General features: G+C 39.4%; 1 long non-coding RNA gene across 1 annotated transcript; it reads right to left on the reverse strand.

The window, feature by feature from the left end:
- Nucleotides 1–1106: 1106 nt before the first annotated feature.
- Nucleotides 1107–5395, reverse strand: LOC146598332 (uncharacterized). The gene is made up of 2 exons (XR_014895282.1): nucleotides 5100–5395; nucleotides 1107–3785 (listed from the first exon to the last, which is right to left on the reverse strand). It is a non-coding gene; the product is annotated as an uncharacterized LOC146598332 (long non-coding RNA).
- Between the last annotated feature and the right edge of the window lie 690 nt (nucleotides 5396–6085).

Raw genomic sequence — 6085 nt, forward strand, 5'->3', positions numbered from 1 at the left:
AGGAGCAGCATAGATTTTTTCATTAGACTTCCATTGCGAAGGTTATCTGGACCCAAAATGACCGCACGGAGCTAACTTGGATCTTTTACCCTAATCCAGAGAAGCCACCGAAATAAGACTGCGACTTGACYGCGTTTCTTTCTGTCTGATGACAGACAAAAATACCGAGAGGGTGACAATATACTAAAAAATGAAACGGAAGTGTGGTTTACTTATTTCATTAATACAGAAATATGGCCAAATAATTACTGCAGCTTCAATTTTCTAGGTAAACTCAAATAAACTAAGCTGATTCAATGTGAGTAAACGAAGAAAATGCAGAATATGAAACTGCCAAAACATTTTTTTTTCTACTCTTGCTTCCCAGATGTTAACTACTTTCTTATACATCCTCAGTTCCTGACCAATCTTCAGTGAAGGAGGACTAAGATTATCCAGCACTTTCTGACTTTTAAGAAAGTAAAACAAAAGAGAAACTTATYGGTAGCAGCATCACACTGAATTTACGGCAGAAATTTCTAGGGGAAATTATGATCTCTGGAAGCCTCAATGCTAACAAAGTCTATAGTCAATAAAAAGGATACAAACACCAGCRTTTTGGAGCTAAAGCCCAGAAAGTGCTTTGGGATGTGCTTTTGTTAGGAGGGGTTTTACCTTATTTCCTAAGAAGGTAAAGCTCAGTCTGCCAGTTCTGCCCCACAATAACTAACCCCAAAATAACTAACCAGATTTGGCAACTGATTCAATAGTTGGAGACTCAAATTATTGCCCTCGTGCAGCTATAAATTGGTTTATAGCAAGAGTGAGGTTGCCAGCGAGCACACAARTAGCTCCAGATGAGCCACAGCACAGGCCACCTCTTCCTCAGCCTGTGGCAGGGAACACGGACGGAGCCACACGTGCAGACCAGCCCGTGGGGACACAAAAAKGAGTCGGTGCTGTCGCGTTTCAGGGAGCGTTTTGTGGACGTGTACGGGAGAACTCTGGGCAGAACAGATAAATGACGGAATGACAGCAGGGGACGTAAGATTCAAACTCACATGAAATTTCATCCACCAAAACAAATCCGTTCCCATTCAACAACGAAAAAGCCCACAAAGTGAAAGTAGTTCGTAACAATCCATTTTATTTTGCGCTTCAGGAAACCTAAGATCTCACACAATTCAAACACCTACAGGCAGTAAATCATTACATTTTACAACTTGGTCGTATTTGACTGGGTACGTTAGCTTTGAACACGTTAACAGCTGCTTGTCATTATCTTTTCTATTACAGTCAGCAGAAAACTCCTCAGGACCTGCCATATTCCTATCAACCCTATGCAAGTTGTTTCACCTTTTTTGTGCCTCCCTTTCCCACTTCTATGAAGCATTTCGAAAACTAATGAGGGACAGTGACACAGGACAGCTAGGTATTATTAACTATAACAGCATCCTGATAGTCTCCTTAAGAACTTGGTCAACTATATGCATTTAATCAAAATTTTTCTCTTAACTGTAAGAGAAAGAAAAGTACWGACCATCAAGCACTGCCAGTTCGTTTCATGTTCACTTGGATTGTAAATCCTCAGATCCCCCCTCAACATACAAAATACGATTTGCAGCAATTACAAGCATTGGCCTAATTAATTACACTTACGCTTTCTGAAAGCTTACAGARTATAACTATGTTTAACTATCTCTATCACGTCAGGTAGTGGTAGGAAGACAATGAACTGTAATTTTGAAGTATGAGCAGGAGGATGGCACAGTTGAAGGGGAAAATGGTGATTTTCACTCTGAGGGTGTGATTTGTATGCAGCCTAGGTCAAAACTGGCAGAGCTGTACTTCCCAGCTCTATGGGGGCTCATACGAAATCAGCCCAGCAGCCTCACTGTAGATCCTACTGGATTATTAACCGCATCTCAGCTAACGCAGCGACAATCTCCATTCTCGTCGTGGCAAGCTGCTGACTGATCCTGTATGACCCAAGCTAAGAACTGGATTAACATAGACTCTGAAATATCCTCTTTCTTCAGAGCAGTCTATTGAAGGCAGAAGGAGGCACATCAGCCTGGTACTACATTGAGAAACATGCACAGCTCATGTAGCTGTTTTTTTTTTTTTTTTTTTTTTTTTTTTTTTCCTGTCATAAGCAGTGAATTTCAACTTCCATGAGTCTTATGCTGGTAATTTCACAGGCAAAAAATAGAAAAAAATATTTTTATCAAGATGCTAGAACTGAGAAGAGAGGCTAGAAACCTATCGCATTTTTATATTAAGGTTACTGCAACCTTGTAGATGATTTAAAACTTTTCAGGAATTTAAATCTTTGGTGTTTTGCCTAACAGTAGATATTGATATGGCATCTTCTGTAATGCTATTAAAGTAGGAAAGATGGTCWTTGCAGTTAGCGGTCAAAAAGTAGTCATTGCAGTTTCTTATCTATGCTTTTTTGAGTAGGGTTTCAGGGTGCTGTTACATGCAAGCAGACATTCCAGTACTCCAGCATGTAAGCCAGCACAGACTCCAACAGAAATTACATTGTTTCTCAGTCTTTTTTTTTTTTTTTTTTTTGTTCCTTAGTTAAGTGGCTTAACCAATGGAGTTTCCACTGCTCTTAAGAGATTATTCATAGACTTGATACATTTTCCTGACACAAGAATCTTCATTTTAATTTCATTCCATTACTCTTAGACTACTCTGAAACTCTCTTTTCCTCCTCAAGCTCTTTCCCATCCTATTTTTCTCCTAGCTAAGATAAGAACACAAGCCTCAGCAACATTTGGGCATTGGCAGGTGGCCAGAATAGCCTTTCTACACAGCCTTGTCAGATACTGGGATTGTCACTGTAAGCTCACCGCTGTTTGCATTTAAATCCATAACCATATTTCAATTCAATTTCACCGAACATAGCTTTGGGTTGCCAGTTAACAGAAGAGCTCTTTTCTCCTTTTGTAATACATATAAAATAAATATTTATTTTGACTGTAATAACTCATAAGTCTTAAGACCAACAGCACTGCAAGTACCTACATTCAGCAATGCTTAATACATCCAAATACAGCTGAGCATCTGTTTAAACGCTCTGCAACACTGAGGCAAAAATATGATTATATAACCTTGGAAAATGAAAAAATGCACTGTGCCATTCTGTTACCTGTTAAAGAATGAGTTTAAGCCATACCCTCTGTCATTGACGGAGAAAGCAGTATACCTCCATTCTCTYTGTTAATACCAATGTTGGTTGAGAATGTATAAATTTGCTAAGAAAACAGAGGCAATTTAAAATAGAAAGTATGAGAATAAGGCAAATGATTCAAGTTACAGCTACACTGCTGTAACTCATGTCCTGATCTAGTCCACGTAAACACATTACAAACCACCAGTAGTGGTCTAGTGTACTTCTGGATTTGGGAGAAGACACCTCAGTTTAGCGCTTAGTAGAGTTCAGCCACTCTAGGAACTGTTTTGCATGATATTTTTGGTGAGCTTGCATGTGTTCCCCGAAGTTGCACTTTTAATCCATGAATGTACTACACATTGCTTTTAAATTCAAGTCAACTCATCACTAGACAACTTGCTCCCAGCTTTGACTGAAATACTTTTACAAGGCTAGATGTGAAAGAAACACACATCTTGGAGAAGCAGGCAAATATATCACCTGGATGTATTCTATTGTTTTACAGAGACTGGACCACAAGGCAGCTCCACAGACAACAGCATAAATACAATTGAAGATCATGATCTTAATGGCCAGTGAAACCAGGCATCTCCTTATCTGACAATCATTGTCCTTGATTTTCCTAAGAATACAATCATTAACAAAGGATCAGTAAATAAGAATGGCTTGTATTCTCTCAATTTAAGTCTTGCATGGAGATTTCCATGCATCCATAAATATATCGATAAGGAGTCTGAGCTTCTATAATGAGGGTCTAAGAAAGAATAATAGTCCATCTTCACAACTTCAGACACAGCTTTGAATAGATAGCGTAATATAGGCCATTTGAAGACCTATGCCTGTGCACAAAACTGTGTAAGCRAGCAGACCCTGATTGACACAAATTGTGCCCTAACATAAAAGTATACTGCTGCAAAGCCAACGGCTTTATTTTCTTATATTCAAAACCTCACATAAAACTTTATTATTATTAATTTGCATCCGCAGTTATGTGATCCTGGGATTAAGATACAGCAAACCTTAAAAACACAGTGCAGAAATAAAGCAATTAAAAAACCTCACACAAAACACACCAAATTCTTTTAAGAATAATTTATCTGGTGGATACAGATCATTCATATAACACTGTTAATACAATACACACACCCCACACAATATAAAAGGAGTATGGATGGAAATGTTTGGAAATATACTGTGAACGAAACTTCAAYAGTCAGGAGGCTTATTCAAAAACAAAATTATCAGTATACAGACTATACATGCACATTTCAAAGGCTACTCAGCAGAAAAAAATGAGTGATTTTTGTATACAAGTTTCAGAAGCTAATTTTCAGAAGTGCTTACTACTACATCACTAAAAATTAGCTCTTCAACAGCAACAAGAAAACAAGCAACAAGAAAATCAGTAACAAGACTTCACCAGACAAGAAGGTACCCAGTGGCTGGCAGRGAGATACTTCTTTCTGTGTCCACAAACAGGAACAAACACAGCTACGTGCCTGAATTAGAGTTCTGGCAAAGAATTAATACCACAGAAATTGATGAAAATTAAATTACTCCAGTGAGATATGCTCTGACTTTCCTAGTTCAAAGGGCATTTGATGCCAAGGCAAAGGACAACTGTTATCCTACTCATATTAAACAAAAAAAGCTGTCAAGTTTAGGAGCTAGCCAAAATGAATCAACTGAGTTTTTACAATATGCRCTTTTTGAAAAGAGTTATACTTTGCCTATTTTATATATTTGGATTATACATYCAAATGCCCAGGAAATCTTTTTGTTGAGATTCTTTTTTTATGTGACATTGAGGAGATAGGTAAGAGGTATTTTTATCAAAGCTGAACTATTACACTAAACCATTATAGCACAGTAGTACCTGAAACAATTCTTGTCTGCYATCAGAATTTATACATTTCACAGTTCCTACTTCTATTACCTTAAATCATCAGTAGGTCACAGTTGTTGAATCAGTATTTTTCTTCTTCCAGCTATCCAGTTTTCTATTTCATCTTTTTKGGGGGTTTTTGTTTTCTTTTTGAGCTCTGCTTTGTTTTTACCTATGAGAACACTGAYGAAGTCTTCATACTAGTTGTACTTCCCATTTTGGTTACTTTATTGTTTAAAACACATACACAGTCRAGCTCTTAGTTTGTTAATCCACAACCCAGATAATGAGACAATGCCTTCCTAAAATRCAAAACAAAATATAAAAAAGATTATGCCCTCATTCTAGAACTTAAGTTCATTTTTAAATTGAATGTACTCAATCTAACACATACGTAGAACATTTTTCATTTAGTCCGTACTATTTGTATTTTTGCATAGCTGTTCATTTACCTATTATGTAACATATTTTGCTTGATTTCTAACTACGACTCATTAAGGCTTCATAGTTAAATGCAAACAAACATCCAGGCTGATGCAGGCTGTAAAATGCGATTCCAGAAACTAGGAACAGCCACAACAGGAACCACCAGGATGGTTGTCCACCCCTGCATACAGTATGGCTGTAGTAAAAGAAACGGACTTCAACGTTTATTTTGGCAAGCTAAACTTCTGAAAACAGCACTTCACTTCCTCATTCCATCTTCTTGGAGCCAGAGTCGGCTCTTTTGCTTCCCTGAGCCCAGAAGGCTCATCATGGAAAATTAGGAGGTTGAGGTTAGCCCGGGGCGCTCACCCGCATGGCCGGCGCCGCCTCTGCGCATGCGCGCCGCCGCCGCGCTTCCCACCGTCCCTCGTTCTCATGCGCAGGCGCAAAGGCGCCGGCGGGAGCCCGCTCGCGCCCAGGCCGCATGCGCGCCGCACATCCGGGTTCTCCAGCGGCGCGCGAGGCCCGCCGGGAACGGTGCATTGTGGGAAGGAGGCGGCTCTCGTCCCCGCGGAGGGTGGCGGTGAATCCTCCCGGCCGCTCACAGCAGT

Source organism: Rhea americana, unplaced genomic scaffold (assembly GCF_003343005.1).
Source record: "Rhea americana isolate MKP2758 unplaced genomic scaffold, rheAme1 scaffold_165, whole genome shotgun sequence".
In the NCBI taxonomy this organism is placed as follows: Eukaryota; Metazoa; Chordata; class Aves; order Rheiformes; family Rheidae; genus Rhea; species Rhea americana.